The sequence below is a fragment of the Castor canadensis genome, chromosome 3, assembly GCF_047511655.1.
Source record: "Castor canadensis chromosome 3, mCasCan1.hap1v2, whole genome shotgun sequence".
Taxonomy (NCBI): domain Eukaryota; kingdom Metazoa; phylum Chordata; class Mammalia; order Rodentia; family Castoridae; genus Castor; species Castor canadensis.
In genome coordinates, this window is record NC_133388.1 from 188,865,476 (window position 1) to 188,883,815 (window position 18,340).

General features: G+C 39.8%; 1 pseudogene; it reads right to left on the reverse strand.

Moving 5' to 3' along the window:
* Positions 1–269: 269 nt before the first annotated feature.
* LOC141421455 (RAB6-interacting golgin-like) lies at positions 270–850 on the reverse strand (annotated as a pseudogene).
* Between the last annotated feature and the right edge of the window lie 17,490 nt (positions 851–18,340).

Below are 18,340 nucleotides of genomic sequence, written 5' to 3' on the forward strand. Positions count from 1 at the left end.
TCCCAAGCTGTATGGGCGCCGGCCATTGGCGGCCCGGGGGCCCTCCTCGTTTCTCCATTTAACATGGAGTGGAGATTCTCTGTGCTGGCTGGAGGTGTGGAGGGGTCAAAGTTATGCCTTTTCTCGGTGATTATGCCTGCAAAGTGTGTCTCCAGCGTCTCTCCAAGATTTCACTATAGGAGGGTCGCTTTCTGTTTCCTACGTCTAGCCGCCATCTTGGAATCCTCTATATTAAGGTCTTTTCAATCCAATTCTTGATGATATCAGTGTCAGCTTGACACCATGTCACCTAAAGCTTGTAACACTTTCCAGATCCCCTTTAGTTTCATGGTCTTTGCCTGGGTTCTTCTTGATCTTTCTGCAATACCAAAGCCAAAAGAACGTTCTTATGTTTATTTTTCTCTTCCATTAGACTTTGTTCTTGTTGGAGCACATTGCAATGAGAATTTTCTTGCCAACAATTCCACTTTCTTGTTCTCCAATTTGCAAACTTGTTTTGGAGGTAGACCCACAACATTAACGTAAGCATCATAGGAATTCTCAAGTCTCTCTTCCCTTGATGGCTTTCAATACCTTGAGGCTTTGAATCACCTATTGCACAGGTGAGTGTAAGAGAACTAGGAAGTGTAGGAGAAGAACAATGTAGTCTTTGAATGAGAAGTCTCTACTTTGCTCTGTAGGTATTACGGTTGATCCATCTTGAAGTTCAAGTTTTTGGCTTTTTCTCACCAATGTTGTCCAGTTTCCTTCACTGGTAGAAAGAGTTGAGGTTCACATGGTTATCCCTTTGTCTATTCTGCTTTAGTTACCTTAGTTCCTCCTCATTGAAGCTAGCTAAATCTTATGCCATTTGCCTAGGGAACCTATACCCCAAAACTCAGAGCCACAACTTCCAGCTCAGCTTCCCAGGCACGTCTAGACTCTTCTTCAGTTGCTACAACAATTTCTCAAATTTATATGGCACTAGAAGACTGTGCCTCAAAATAATCCCTGGCCAGTGTTTATTGATAAGTTCAAACAGGTGATAAACTCACAGTTGAAATCACAATAAGTAAGGAGTGGAAAGAACAACTATGTTTGCCAAACTGCTAAAAGCTATTTTCTCTTTGAAACATTGGTTCATTCTGATAGTATCTAAGGGATGTCAGAAGCTGAGATTATCAAAAATCTAGTTGCATTAACAACACACAAAATCAGTTTCTTAACTTGATCCTATCACCACCTCCCTTACTACAAGGAAGACTAGGAAGCATAGTGCAAATTAATGTGTAGAAGAAAAAAAAAGTGGGTTTGGTGGGCACTTTGCCAGTCTGTGCCACAGTTTAGAAAACCAGTGCATTTCTGCACTGTGTGTTTTCCTGTGTTTCTTCCATTGTAATTCTTTAGGCTGAGAACCAAAGTCATTTCTCTGATTTCAATGAGCAACTCCTCAACAGGCCATATTAGGAGTTTGCACTGAATGTCAGCTATGTATGTGTATGTATATACCCTTGACTGCATGTGCTTCCCCACACCTCCCAAACATTTCAGATATTCTCATGGTATACTGAAAAACCTGCCACCAGAACATTACTTAATTTTCTGTTAAGAATAGCAGAACATACACATATCTGAAATGCCAAGTATAACCCCCCTTGGAATGTCAATATATACTTAAAAAATGAAGGACATGAGGATAAAACAGGTCTTTCATGAGGGTGGGTACCAGAAGGAGTGGGAAAGGCATAAGGAAAGGTTAGATGAGAGTAAAGATGGTAGATATATTTTGTATTCACATATTAAGATAGAAGAATGAAACCTGTTGAAATTGTTCTGAGGGGAATGGAGAACAAAGGAGGGGTGAATCTAGCTAAGACGTATTGTACACATATATGTAAATATTATAATGTATCCCTTTGTAGAGCTATTATATACTAATAAAAAGTAACAAAAAAGAAACATACGAGGTCCTTGGAGATCTGTCTGTACTTCATTCATGCCATAGTACATTTAAAAGTGATCGCATCTGTAGGGTACTCTACAGTAAAGAACTAGTTGATGAATCCTGTCAACTCCTGATGCCCTGGCCCTCATGCTTCCTTGAGGGTTTCCTCAAGGAGTCAGTAACTCAGTCCATCTAAGTGAACTGTAGCACATTGATTGGACACTTGCCATGGATCATATAGTTAAATGAAAAGAAAAAGTTAGGTCAAAACCCAAAAATTTCCTTTCCTATCCCCTTTACATAGTCCTATAGTGGATAACTTTTATTTCTGGACAGAAGACAGCATTCCAGGCAAAATTGGAAAAATATCTTTAAATCTGTATTAAAACTTCAATTAGTCATAATGCTAAGGTGGAAAAACTACCATGGAACTATGCAGCTACTTAATAACTCATGAATATAAATCAGAGATTTTAAATTGCTCTTTGAATAAATATTTGGACACTCTTTGTTATCGATAATTATATAGCTTATCTGACACAAAGGAAAATTGAAGGAAGTAGTTCAGGCTTAAGATTCATTTAACTTTCAATAAGCTTGTTCCATTAATGGACAAGCCCAACAAAGCAGCTGTCCAGATGACTGCCTTGGGAGAGCTTTCCAGTGATTTTCTAGTTTCTGAAATCCTGTTTATCAGCTCCTTTGTTGAACCCAAGGATATTCTTGTTTATTAAGACTAAATAATTGTCAGACATTCAAATAACCCCTTTGAAGGAACTTGTTTTTCAGAAATCTGAGTGTTAAATGTGATGTATGATCAACAAAGAGATACTTTCCTAAATTTGACAGAGGTCTCAGGTCATCCTCCCTGACTCTTCCACACATGACTCACGGGAAGAACAGAACTGCGTGGGTGGGGTAGGAGAAAGAGGGTTGAGTTGAGCTCTTCTGGTTTCTTCTTGGAGAAACTTATTTTGGAATTACATTGGAGGTTATTTCCCTATTGTACTTATTTTCTCTTTGATCATCTTTTGTGGGAATCTCATTTTCTCTCTGACTTTATTCTTCACTTCAGACAGACTACTTTAAACTTGGTGTTCAACTGCCAAGAACTAGGTGTGGATAATGGGGTCTGAGGTCTCCTGTGCATGAAAGAAGGGAATGAAAATGGGAGAGGCCAAGGATTGCCCTGGAGTTTTCACCCCAACACTCGCTCCCCTTCTTTCTGGATGCTTTGGTGAAAGTGAAATTAACCATATTGCTCTACCCAGGCCTTGCAAATCAGAGTATTTCATCCTGCTGACTTAGTAGACAGACTCATCTCCAGGCCAGTGAAGATGAATCCCAACACTTCTTCAGACACAAACCCTCTGGGGCTGTTAAACTATGGGTATATTAACCTTGGCCTGCAAGAAGCTATTTTGCTACTGCAAGGAAAGATCTGTCTGCTAAAAAGCATTCAGAAAGGGAAAGAGATTCATGACTATGGAGACTGAAATTGGGGATTTACAACTTTATTTGGTACCCCGGAGCCATCCATGTATAAAACCAGCAAGAAAACCTCTGGACTTTATATTTATGTGATTCCAAAAACATTCATTTTAAAGAACATAAAAGTATATAGATTTTTAGTAGTATGAGCTAGGAATCTCAAGAGACAAAATTATCAGTATCTTTTCCACTAAAGTTGACCTCTGGTCTAGATCAAGTAAATGAGTACTGCCCCCTTTAGTCTAGATCCTAAAGATGGAGATCATATACAAATTTAGATAAAAACCCAGCTCACACAAGATATCCTTATGATGGACCTGATCTGGATCTCGGCTAACGGTACCACATGAACATATACTGGTGACAAAATTGCATTGCACCAAACACACACACACACACACACAGACACACACAGTATACATATAAAATTAGTGAAATGTGAATAAGGTTAAAGGTTTTTAAGAGTCTCAATTTTCATATTGTGATAATGTGCTACAGTTATGCAAGATGTTACCTTTTAGGAGAAAGTAAGTGAAGTATATATGGGATCTCTCTGCATTATTCCTCTCTTATCTTCTCCCCTCTCTTATTTTTCTTCTCCTCCTGCCTCTCCTTATCCCTTCTCCCTCTCCCCCTTTTCTCCTTCTTCTTCTCCTTCTCTCTCTCTCTCTCTCTCTCTCTCTCGCTCTCTCTCTCTCTCTCTCTCTTTCTCTCTCTGTCTTTCTGCCTCCCTCTTTCTCTCCCTCCTCCTCTCTCTCTTACTGAGACAGTGTCTCCCATGTAACCCCAGCTGGCCTCAAGTTCATGATTCTCCTGCTTCAGCCTCCCACATGTAGGCATTAAAGACAAGTACCACCAACCTGACTTTCTCTGTATCTTTTCTTAGAACTGCATGTGAATCTGCAACTATTTCAAAATTTTAAAGATGTAAAATGCAGCTCATAAAATAGAGTCTATGTTTCCTTATTCTTCCAAAATATCACACAAATAGCAATGGCTAACAAAAGTGGTACAAAGTAGGAGACATTTGCTTCTTGATCACATTTGTCATGATTAATAATTGATAGTTGTATTAGATCTTGAATACTTATAATAATTTCTCATTGGTTTTCAAGATTCATACCAAATTACCATCAACTTGGTGACTTGAAACAATACATAGCTGGTGTCTCACACTCTGTGGAATGGAGTTCAAGCACAGCTTAGGTGGACTTTTGCTCAGGGCCTCACAAGGTTGCCTTCAAGGTGTTAACCAGATTGCATCTGGAGGCTTTGGTGCAGAGGAATCCACTTCCATAGTTATTCAGGTTGTGGGCAGATTTCATTTTCTTGAAGGTGTAGAATTGATGGCAGCTTGCTTCTTTGAGACTACTGAAATAATCTCTCCCTCCAATCTGCTAAAATGAAGTATAATAATAAAACCTAATCAAGGGAGTGACCATCCCTTCGACTTTGCCATATTCTCTTGGCTAGATAAGACAAATTCCATCCATACTCAAGGGGAGTGGTTTACAGAAGGGCTTGACTGATTAGAAGTCATCTTAAGTATGTTTGCACAGATCAGTGACACAATATTCTGTGTGGTGAAGCTTCCTGTCACAGTTCTTGGTTCTCTTGGGAGGTATTTAGATCTTTCTGAGCCTCTGAAAGGGAAGGAAAGGAAGCAGTCATTAAGCCTAAGCATGTGCTAGTATGTTTTCCTCCTTGCTGTGTATAATCCTCTCAATATTCTCAATATATAAGATTTATCATTCCCATTTTGCAGATGAGAAAACTGATATCCACTAACAGTGTCAATAACCAGATCCACTTTCCCCAGACACTAAAAGATGGAGATCTTAAATTCTCCATCTATTTCACACAGAGCAGCTCTTGAGATTATGAAGCAAACAAGGGTGGTAGATGATAGAAGTTTTCTCAGGGATAAAGGGGTTCCAGCCTGTAATTCCCCAAGGTGTAGAACTCTTAGAAAAGAAGTGGATGAGGGTATGTGGATTTACTCAAGGAGCGCTAATTAAAGGTCTCTGTGGCTGCACTGAGGGCAGGACGCAGACATGAGCAACACAGTGTCACTCCCTGACTTTGCAGAGCTATAACCAGTAAGGATGACGTTAGCAAGGTGATCTAGGAAAGATGGGGAAAATAGAAACAGATGAACAAACACAGTGAGAAACAGCTTTATTCCAATCACATAGCTTCTTTCCAAAGGAGCAGAAGGTGGCCATCCCCAGATAGTTGACTAGATTTGACTGAGTTTTTTTATATGCTGTTTTGAAAGATGTTTCTCTGCTTACACCACTTCCTCTCCCCAAATCATACTGATAGCTCACATATCAATTCTTATATCCTCTCCTTTGTGAGGTTCTCCCTCATCTTCATCCCTGGTCTGATGAAGCTACTATGTTCAGGGATGCCAACACTCCTTCATCTTAATTCCATTATATAAAAAAGTACAGTGTATTTCCACACTTGCTTATGTGTCTGCCCACACCAAATGGTGATTCATGAGAAGAATCACCTGCAACCTGGATCTAATGTACAGTTTAGCTTACAGCTGGTGCTCTGTAAATGTTTGTTGAACGGTCTTCAATGGAAGCTATCTGCAGATCTCAATTAAGAAAGAAAATGATCAGAGGAAGTTGGTACATGTCACAACATATCTCTGTTCCCTTTTCCTTTATCCTCTGTTTTTGGGAAAATTTTATTCCCATCCTCAGGGGATGCTAAATAAGTGGGAGCTGCCTGCTGCTACTGCCAGGAGTCTTGTGCCAGATTGCTAAATTTAACTCACTTTCTCTTTTCCCTCCCTCCCTTTTCTTCTCAGCAGAAGCCAGGCAACATGACTGGTAAAACCCAATGCACCAAGAAAGAAAGCTGGGTGCTCCTTTGGGAAAGCAATTTTTTGATTTTTCAAAGCTCACATCTTTTCTACCATCTATAAATGCCCCAGTTTCCAGTTTCCTCAATCAAAATCTCTAGACATCCAGTGTAATGAACCTTGTAACTCAGGCATATCTTTTTCCTCCCCCTTCACTTGAGTCAAAATTAAACAAGCTTCCGCATACCTGAGATTTTACCTCTAGATGTGGATAATTCAGTACATATTTATTGTGTGATTATTGTGTGAAAGGGGGAATGTTATGGGCCAGTGGTAAGGCCAAAATAAACACTTATTGAATCAGGAAATGCCATATATTTGAAGGGGCTTAGAAAACATCAAGCTTCTTAGATTGTAATCAGGAAAACAAAGGTGCCTGAGCAGAAGAATTTTATAGCTGGACTTTTTGTTGTTGCTATTGTTGTTGATATGAACAAGCTTGCAATACTTCTAAGGCAACCAAATACACATAAAGAGAGAATTAGACCCTTCAGCCAAGGAGGCTAATGAATATCAAAGAGCAAATATGAACTTTAGATGACCACTCATCATCACCAACATCACTGTCATTAACAGCTATTCTATGCTGCTTTGTGCCAGATACTCCACTAAGTCTTCTCCAAAAACTAAGAGGAGATTGTAGTTAATTGTCTCAAAGAAAAGAAATCTAAGATTCTAAAAGTTTAGGTTGTAAACTTTTCTGGGAATCAAAATTTGTAGATTCTCATTCTGTTTCTGCTCTTGTAACCGTTGCTATTTCTTTACCTGTCTAAGCTTCTGCTTGCCAACAATAAGAAGAGAGCATTGTCTAACTCATTAAGTTGCTGGAAGAATCATCAGGAGTTTAGAGCATGGAAAGTATTTAATGCCAGGCTGGATCACGGTAGGTGTTCCTTATGTGTCAACTGTTAGCATTCTTGTCGTTGTGGTTATGTTGCTGTCCTCAATATTGTGGCTTGTTTTTTCTCGTGACAAGAGTGGGCTTGAGTTGAATCTTTCAGAAATAGCACAATTCAATCTGGAAGAACATTAAGACAGTGTGTTTCAAAGAAGGATAATATGGTTAATAATAGTAATGTTACAATAACTAAAAGCACTTCAATATTTTTCACTATGCGCCCAATAACATGTGTTGAGGGGATGGTGACTAGAGCTCAGTATTTGGAACAAAAAGGTCCTTGTGAAGAATATCTGAGCAAGAAGGTGGAGACTCTTTTTCATCATGGAATGCATTTGTTACTAGCAGAGGACCATGAACAGAAGGTTTAGAGGGAAAACCATACCACCTGAAGGTGAGTGAAAGTTGAGCCCCTTGGTGACCTCAGGATGACAGTTTGAATGGAAGATGTCATTGAGAGCCAGAGAAGTGTGTATTAAACCAGTCCTCAGAGCAGTGGGCCCATGGAGAAAGAGAGCCCAGGAGTGCCTTAGGCAGAGCTGGATGTTAGAAGAGAAGACATATGGGAAAGTTATGAGCTTATGTGGAGGTGTCAAAATGGACTTGACATATTTGTTAGGATGGAAGATGATCCAGTACCTTCAGTTATATTCTCTTGACATTTAATGGCACCTGCTTTCTAGATTGGTTAAGCCCTATCTAGACACTGAAAGCTTAACGGGAAGCAAGATAACCACCAAAATGCCAATCACTGACCAGGCCACAGAGATAATTATTTCTAATCTTGTAAAGAACCCTACTTACATTAGCTTAATTACAACCATTTGTTGGGGGTTAAAGGGGAGGGGTGATGGCTAGTGCTCAGAATGGTCAAGTGAATTTCCCGAGATCACATAGCTAGTTAGAAATAGTTCAGCCAAGATTTAACACAGGCAGTCAATCCAAACATCAGAAGAAAAATAGAAGAGAAAAAAAATCTCAGTTTCCATTCTCAAAATCTCCCATCTTCTCATTTCTAAAGTGACTGTGGTTAAATTTAGCAGCCCACAATTGCTTCCCAGTCCAGTCTGCATGGCTGAGTGCAAGATTTCAGGATGTCGCTCTTTGATTAGGGGCAGCAAAACAGGCTGCTAAGCCACACTGGCCCAGCACAATGGGGGCTCAATTGGGGAGTGAGTCATCCAGGAAGCCACCATGAATGTCAAGTACAAGCTTCCCAGAATAGCTGCCCATTGGGCACGAGCCTTCAGTGGCTGCCCTGGGACTGCCAGCTTATGAATTGGAGGTGGCAGTGAGCTTGACAAAATATTTCTGAGACAAAAATAATCCTTGTCTGCTCCAGAAGCCTCCTGGGGAAATGAAAGAAAACTTCAGGTAGAAGTAAAATGGGAGCTGGGAACCAACAACTTCACATGCTATGATGCCTTCTGCCCAGGCACAAGGCACATTTGGCTTGTCCCAAGACTGCACTGACAATACCAAGAGTCCGTTTTAGAGATTTTTAATCTACCAACATAAGGTCCTAGGCAAAAAAGAAAATTAGATCAATTTGATTCGGAAACTTGAATGCTCATTACTCATGAGAAACAAACTAAATGACAATATTTTAGACACCGAATATCTAAATAGGGACCATGAAATGTTAGATAAAGTTCTTGGCACTAGAGACACAATGATAAGTAATGCATAATTGAACACTAAGTTTATACAAAGTCCAACTCATTAAGCAGATACATAAGGGTTCTCCTTTTGGAAGGACACATTAGATATCCTTAGGTATCCTCAGGTCAAATTTAAGTGAAACACAACTCAACTTGGGTTAAGAGAAATGAAAAAGAAATGTTTTGCTCATGTAACAAAGTTCAGTTAGGTTGTCTGCAGGTGTGGCCTGATCCAGGGAGCAAAACAATCATTAGAATTGTCTCACTTGCTGCATTTCTCTGCTTCATCCTCTTCTATTTTGTTTCCATTCTTGGCAGTATCTTTGGAATTCCTAATGGCTCCAAACTTTCATACTCAAAGCCCATGTGCAATGAGATTAATATGAAGGTTCAAGACTAGCTCTGATAGAAATTATCTGGATAATATGCTTGTCCTGAACTATTAACTGTAAAAGATTGGTGAGGTGCATTCATTATTTGTTGCTGGACACTCCACTGGGCATGGGATCAGACACACATGAATGCTAGTAAGAGACGGGAAACTTCCCTAAAGAATATGATGTTGGATGGTCAGGAACAATGCATGCACACTACACATGTATGATAGGGCTGCTCCTTCTCTGAAGGAGATCCCAAGTGGTAGCTGAATTCTATTCCTGGTACTGCCATTAAGGAACTGAGTAACACCAGACAAATCCTTACGCCCCTTCAGTGTTTCTTATAAAGCAGAGATTTGTTCCAATTTCTCAGTAGCCAAATATTTTGTTATATTAAATTCTATATAGAAGCACAGTACCCAATATAGACATCAGTCAAACATGCACCTTTTTGTTAGGGCAAGGCCTGACCTCTAATTCTCCTTGGAGTAACCATTAAGGATCCGTTGTTAAGGACACTGTGGAAATGGTACATATTTGAGCATTTGGTAGATATTATACCAGGTGCAAGGGAAAGATCAAAGACAAAGCAAAGAAGGAAGAAAATCAAGAGCACACCCCAAAAGACAATGTACCCATCCATGAACTTGCATCACCCAAGGCATTTATCTACTTGTGGTGTTAATGCACTGGCATCTCCAAGCATGCCCTGCTCAAGGGGCCAGAGATAGCCTTCAGGCAAGAATCATCAAGTTCTGATACTGAAAATGTTTAGAGGGGAAAGAATAAACAACAGTCACCAACAGGGCAGGGATTAAAAAATGGTTTCATCCCCTCTTCATGCATTTATTGAAAAGTACTCTGCTCCAGGACTTCCTCCTTCAGAGACTGTATAGTCTGGCGAGGGGAGAAATATAGCAAGAGATTCCTGCAGAATATAATAAGCAATAAAAAGGGTATTGGAATCACAGGATTATCTATGATGGACATTGCTGTGGTTCAAATGTGCTCCACTCTCCCCAAACTCATGTTGGAAATCAATATGGTGGCATTGAGAACTGGGGCCTTGGGTGGGCACCAGTGGCTCACACCTCTAATCCTAGCTACTTGGGAGGCAGAAATCAAGAGAATCATGATTCAAAGCCAGCCTGGGCAAAAGTATGCAAAACCCTATCTCAAAAATACTTAGCACAAAACAGGGCTGGTAGAGGGGCTCAAGTGGTACAGTGTCTGCCTGGCAAGTGTGAAGCCCTGAGTTCAAGCTTCCATACCACTAAAAAAAAAAAAAAAGAATTGGGACCTTTTAGGAAGTTAAATGAGGGCTTAATCCTCCTGAGAAGGAACTAGCTTAGGCCTTTTTAGCCCTCTGTCTCTTTCACCATGTGAGAACACAGTGTGCAAGGTGCCATCCTTGAAAAAGAGACCAGGGCCCTCACTAGACACAGAATCTACAGGTACCTTAATCTTGGACTTCCAGCCTTCAGAATTGTGAGAAATCTCTGTTATTTATAAATTTTCCAACCTTGGGCATTTTGTTATACCAATACAAATGGACTAAGAAGGATGTTTACCCAAGTTGGAAATGGCTAGAATCATGGAAGTCTTCTGAGAAAAAGGACATATCACCTGAGATTGCAGATTAAACACTTGTCATAACTCATGCCTAGATAAGAAAAATTCCCATTATCTTCACTGATGATTCCTTTGTTTTATGGGTTGAACTATTCTATCCCAAAAGAATTCTTCTGTTGAAGTCCTAGCCCTCAGAATGTGACTTTTCTGGAGAGAGGGTCTTCACAGAGGTAACTGAGTTAAAATGAGGTCATTATGATGGCTTGAATTCAATATGACTGACACCCTTATAAAAATGGGAAATTTAGAGACAGACATACACATAAAGAAAACATCTTGTGAAGATTCAGGTTACACTTCTGCAACCCAAGAAGCTACCAGAAGCCTGGTGCACACCTTTTCCTCATAGCCCTCAGAAAGAACCAACACTAACACCAGAACTGCGAGACAATAAACTCATGTCATTCAAGCCACCCAGCATGTTACCCCCAGTTTTGTAGCCCTAGCAAACTCCTTTTCCTTCATTTTCTCTGAATTATCTAGGAACTTCAAGGCCTATATACTTTTGCTCATGGTCTAGACTTGAGAAAGTGATGGAGAAAATAATAAAGTAAATTTAGCTCAAAAGTGTTTGCTGTCTGCAGACATTATGACATATACACACATAGAAAAATACTCTTCCACTGTTCAAAACCTATTATCTGATTCAGCAAGGAAATAATTCTCATTGTTGATTTCCTTATTTCAACATTCATCTTACTAACATAAATGAAAGTGTAAGTCAACTATTCATGCTTAAACAATACTCGCTGATCAACTGCAACCATAAATTGACTACAGGTCCCAGTCTGGCAAAAATGAACCAAAAACACTCTCCAACACTGTCTATATACAATTTACCATACAAAGTATCATTTATTTTATGATCATTTGGAAACTGTGTGTTTCATGTTCTTTATATCTGTAAAACTGTAGCAACTTTAGGTACATGTACCTATGCACACTATTTTTCAAGTCAGTGGTTAAACATTTACCAACACATCATTGACATCCCTGCACACTGTGCTAGGATCAACTTTCCCATGGAGACAATCATTCTAGGCCCCAGTGCTGGGATCAGGTCACCTGTAGAAACTTCTTCCTCTGGGTCATTTTCTCCAGCAGACCTCTGTGGAAATTATCTCTAGCATTAAACAGGATCTGTAGACTGGATACCAAAAACAAAGGTTTCAAGGATCTTTGGTGCCTTTCCTCCCAGAAGGCTACTAAGGCACAATGCACACTGACTGTCTCATCCACAGAACCTTAGAACTATTCAGACCTAAGAGGATTGAAAAGGGCAGCCTTGGTCAAGCCATCAGAGAGGTGCTAAAATTGTATCTCAGTAATATAGCAAAGAGAGGGCACCCTCCCCAGTGATTCTTCCCAGGGCATGAAAAAGCATCTTTCTTTGATAAGTCACTGCTTCTACCACAAGAAGGAGAAGGGAAGGGCAAATCTCAAATGTCAGATTCTCTACATTTGTTTAAAAAAAGAGGAAATTAATATTATTTAAATCTTGCCTTCTAATCACATTGACACATATGAAAGGCATACAACAGAAAATACTGCTATTCTTGGCACAAAGTCCCCTGGGATAAAAGTAAAGCACTTTCCCAAATCTGCCTGGAGATGCTCAGATAAAGTGCTGTGAGTTTAGAAGAGCGTGACCTTTCGTATAGGATGCTATTCTGGTAGACTTCAGAAATGTTGGAACAAAGTGTGGTAGAAATCACAGGAGCACAGGAGGGAAGAAGACTAGCCAAATGTCCTTGCTGAAAGAGGACATGGCGGGGAGATGTAGGGTCAAAAGGTGAGAACTGAAGCATTTTCTCCTCTAAGTCTCTGCAAGCATTCCTCTCATCTCTCTATCCCTCTAGACATACCCTCTCTTGGGAAGATTTTCTTGATTTTTAACCTTCCATTATTGAGTTAACTCCCTTCCCAAAAGCTCCTGCATCCTATGTGCCTCCTTCTCACTCTGGACTAAAAGTATCTGTTGAAGTGTCTGTCTGTCCCCTAGATTGAAGGCGCCTTAAGGGCTGCCAGTATGTCTCACTACTATATTATCTTTGGTACACACTACACACCTGGCATTCCGTCAGTAGATGCTGAGAGAATCCCAGCCCAGAGATCCCTCCCACCAAAGACTATCTCACAGAAGATGCCAATGCTCTTAGATTGGAAGGCACCATCAGGGCTTTCACAGCCTTGGGCCCTCCTTGAAAGTTCACCTTTCATGTCTTGCACTCTGCCTGCCCCCACACTTAACTACCCATGTCAGCTTCTTTGGTCTTGTACACAATTAGCTTCACTCCTTATCCCATCTCTCATAGTGCCCAGTTTCCTAGTGATGGAAATCAACTGCTGAAAGTTTATGATTAAGTCTTGATTTCTGTGCTCTAGTCAGGAAAGTATCATGGTGCCCTAGAAATAACATTGGACCTAGAATTCACAAAGTCTATACTAGTCTATCTTCTAATTAGATAAACACAGAGAGATCATTCATTTTTGCCTGCCTGAGCCTCAATTTCCTCACCAATAAAATAGAAATAACGATTCCTATCTAATGCACATGCTGCTTGGTAAGTTCAAATGAACACAAATGTATAGGATTTGTCAAGTGTAAAGCATCACACAAGGCTACAGGGCTGAGATTTGTTGTACAGAGAGGACTGTAGGTGAAAACATTGCAAATATCTAATGGGTGTCCATCCAATAATATGTCATATTTGTCTTTCCCTTTATAGTCCTTCAGTTTCACAAATGATTTCTGGTGTGAATCATTCTTTAGACTCAACTCAGTTTGTGCCATATAAACCCATGATACTGAAATAACATTTCAAAGCAAGACCTTAAATTACTGTGCTAGATTTGGTGTCCAGCCCAAAGTGATATTAATATGAACCAACCCAACCAAACAAAGCTTAAAATCCATCTCTTTCTCTGATTAAACATGCTATAGAAACTTCCCATTCTCCTTGGAATTCGTTCCCATTCATAGCATTGTAGGAGTCCAGTGCTACTGTGATCACTAGTATCCGGAAAATATAAAAGCAGGCTACCAGAGGGCAAATTAAGGAAATGAAAGTATGTCATTGACCTCTACTCCATAATAAACCTTGCACAGGTAGTGGCTGCAAATACCAGATCATAAAGTAGACCCTCACCAAAAGGGTCATAATATCACAAATTCAATCATAAGTACAACTTGGGATCAGGTACTGTGGTGCACATCAGTAATCCTAGGTACTACTCATGAGCTAAGAAGATCAAAGTTGGAGGCCCATCCAGGCAAAGTTCGCAAACTAGCTTGGCACAGTGGCTTATTACTAATTCCAGCTATTCAGGAGGTAGAGATCAGAAGGATCCCCAACAGATCTTGTCATGACACCAGCCTGGGCAATTAATGAGACCTCCATCTCAACAAACAAGCCAGGCATGGTGGTATATACCTGTCAACCCAACTATGTGGGAAGCATAAATAGGAAGATGGTAGTTTTAGACTAGCCTGGGCAAATCATGATAACCTATTTGAAAAATAACTAAAGCAAAAAGGACTGGGGGCATGGTTCAAGTGATACAGTGCCTTCCCAGGAAGCAAAAGGCCTTGAGTTCAACCCCTAGTACCACAAAACATAAAAAAACAAGCACAAGTGAAAAGGAAAAAATTAGAAGCAAAAGGACTGGGGTTGTAGCTCAAGTAGTAGAGCATGAAAGATGAAGCTTTGGGTTCAATCTCAAGTACCATCAGAAGGAGAGGGAAGAGGAGGGAGAGGGGAGGGGAGAGGAAGAAGGAAGCGAAGGAGGAAGAAGAAAAGGAGAAGTAGAAGTGTACGGCCATACCACTCTGAACACGCCCGATCGCGTCTGATCTTGGAAGCTGGCCTGGTTAGTACTTGGATGGGAAGAAGGAGGAGGAGGAGAACACTCTACTTACTTTGCCACACTAGTACATGGGAGGCTGAGGAAGATCTGAAAAATTAACAGGATTTTTCCCCAGAAAAGAGGAGAATGGGTATTAGGGAGGTTCATTAGGGAGTCTACCTCACTTCAGGAAAATCTGACGGAGGCAGCCTAAGTCTGACAGAAGTGGCATTACTGTCTCCATTTCCCAAACGCTGAGCCCAAAGCCAAAGAGTAAAGCAACATATATAATTCTAACAGCAGGCCTACAGGAAGCTGCCACTCAGTACTAGGTCCATCGACTCAGAGTCCAATGCTCTTTGCCATAAGTCACTTTACAAATAAACAAGAAAAATTATCTAATTTATGTTTGCATGTTTAGAACAAGCAAGCCTTTCTCTTGAAATTTCTCTATTTTCTAGGAAGAGGTTATTTGCCAAAGCAGAAAAAAACCATGACCTTCTTGCCATGAGCAACAAACGCAGACCAAATTAGCTGCAGTCTCTGCCTGCATGTTTACTAAGGCAGTCTCATCTTTAACAAAATGCCAGTTCAGTGTTCATCATTACTAAATCTGCTCAGCCTAAATTTTAAGACTTGAAGTGAATCACAAAGAGGTCTTAAAAGAATTGTGCAGGGCAAACAAATGATCCAGACTGACAAAAATAAAAGCTTAATCCTGCTCATTTAAAGGAAATCTTGGATGAGTCCATTTAGCTGGAACCTCTGAACAGCTTAAAGCAACAAAATTCCTTTGTGGTCTTTCTAATCCATTTTAATTTTGAATAAAATTAATAAGATAAATACCTTGGAATTACAAGCTACTTTCTTTCCTAAGGATATGAAGCTCTTTCTCATCTGTCTTTGCCAAAACCTGGTGCAATTTGTAAAGACAAAAATAATTGTATCTATCTTCCTGATAGAGGAATTAAGATACAGAGAGGTACAGTTACCTAGAAAGGATAGGCACCTGTAAAGATTAACATTGCCTTCCCGCTTGATCATTTTTATTAGGACTCATCCCAACCAAAAAAACCAAACTGTTGATGTATTTACTCTAGAGTTTCTTACCTGCTCTTGTTTTTTGACAAGCAGAATGGACAGGAGGTTCACATTGTTATCCAGCCACACCTGGTCAAGACCTGCTTATACAAGCTTGCTTATGATAGTTATTGATTTCTGATTTCTTACCCTTGGTTTAACTTTCTCCCTGATAAAAGAACATTTTCATGGACCTTATTTCATCCTAGAAAGTTCAACATCTGTAAGGAGTTTCATAATCCAAGGAATATTAAGAAAGGTAGAAATGTCCTCTACTATCACAATGAAAAGGCAGACGATTGGCAGAAGTTCCTACCTCATCCAGTAGTATAGAAATATTGGAGAAAGGGAGAATTCTGCCCACTATTTGTAACCAACTGGAGGTCAATTTACTCCCCAGAGAATGGTGGAAAGAGTGCAGGCTTTGAGAAAGGACAAAACTGAGTTTAAGTCTAAGTCCCTGGAGAGATTGCTGGTAACCTTTCTTAGTGCCAGTTGCCACATCTGTGAATGAATGAGTGATGAGACAAGGCTTACAGAGGGATATTTTAAAGATTTCTTGAGATATAGGAAAAAAAGACTAAAAGGCATTTAGTGCAGTTACTAGTATTGCATTAAAAAGTGAGATGCCTTCATCCTCTGAATTTTGTCCTCAAAGTCTGAGAGAGGGCCAAGTTTCAAGCTGAGGGTCTCCATTTCAAATGAGAAAAAGTAGGTACTGATCAAAATAAATCATCCTACAAAAGGGTGGATATTTGGCTCTGAATGGAAACAGAGGGAAACAGTTCTCAAAGAAGGACATGGTGTCAGTCTCCAAAGAAAAGGTTGGGAGTTATTACACCCATTCAAAATGCATCCCCCTCCTTTCCCCAACTTTCCCCCTCTAATTGTACCCCAGATTCTTCCTAAACAATGACACATATCTCACTCATTTAAGACAATTAACTCAAGAATATCTGCTAGACAGAGCCTAACTGGTTTCTAAGAAAATACTAAAAAACATTAAAAACAGTCTACAAATCCCCAAGAACTTGTGAAATGGGAATTCAAACAACAAAAACATCTCGAGAGGTCATAAAATGGGAAAGTGGCAAGAATGTTTTCTAAACACAAATATATTTGTCAGCCTAAATTTTTAATATCAAAAATATATTCTTTGACTATGTCTCAAGACATAAGTAATTCAAATTTCAGGTTTTCTTTTCTTTAAATATCAAAATAATGTTAGCATAACAACAAACATACCCGTATTTTTTCCATAATAACAACTTGCTGAAAACACAAGAAAGACTCAGATTCTTGGTGTTGGAAATAAAAGGAAGAAGGGGTGAATGACTGATGAAACTGGATTGGGTCTCTGAAGATGTGGTTCCTCCACTGATTCCTTACTAAATGCCAACTAAGGCAACATATTAGAGAGTATGAGTTTATCTCCTCCTTCCTTATTCCCTCAACACAGACTCAAATGACTCCAAATGAAAATGTCATTTAGATCAAAATATTAGAGATGTATTAAGACGTCTAAAATTGTACACAGATCAAAATATATGAAGTAATATATTTTCTAGATCCCCTCAGGACTGTCATCAAAATAATAAAGAAGCTATTTCCTACCTCCCACACTAATTCTACCATAATCACCACACAGTTATATATTTGCCTTTGCCAAATTGGGATTTGTGAAATTATGAGCAGAAATGAGTAAACTGTCAGCCTCTGGAGTTTCAAAGAAAGAGGCATACATCATTTGAGCATGAAGGGTTGGGGATCCCTGGACTTTAGTTAACTAGCAAATAGTTAAAAGCTAAATCTTTCTTTGCTCTCTACGACCATGCAGCATAATCTCATCTAGCCTGCTAAATCTTCCCTAATTTTGCTGCCCAAAAAATCTTTTTACTCCATAGATCCATACATCTACTGCTGGTGTCTTCCAATGGCCTTTCAACAGCTTTATGTTTTAGAATAATGAAAAATGAGTATATGTGAAAATCAGAAAAACTAGGTGAGTGTTCTTGGCCTATCACTCACTCATATGAACTTTGCAGTCTTGCTATCATTGACATCCAGATGTTTGCATGCCTGCAAGTGTTTATACTTGGTGATTGGCTCCTGGTGATTAATGTCACAGTCACAACCTCTCAACAGTCTAATCAACAAGTCATTTGATGGCCATAGAAGAAGAATATGCATCCTAGCCATTGTATGACAGCTTTTTGTGGTACCATTGTGTAGTGTAGTAGTAAAACTGAACGAAGGAAGATCCAGGGAACCACTAACCATGATAGAAGTATCTGCAACCACATCAGTGGTAGACACACAAACACAATGGGGACAGAGGGAACCTGAGTCTGGTGCCTGCTTCAGCTTATTCTTTCACAGAGGGAGATGGGAGTAACCTGTACATGGACTGTAAGGAGTAGCTATTCAATAACCTCAGTACACTCATTCTAAGGAGGCATTCTCACTTTGCAGAGAGATGCAGGACTAGTGAGTAGAACAGAGCAAAAATGGGAAATGTAATGCTTTGGTCAAGTTCTCCCACAGCTCAAAGGC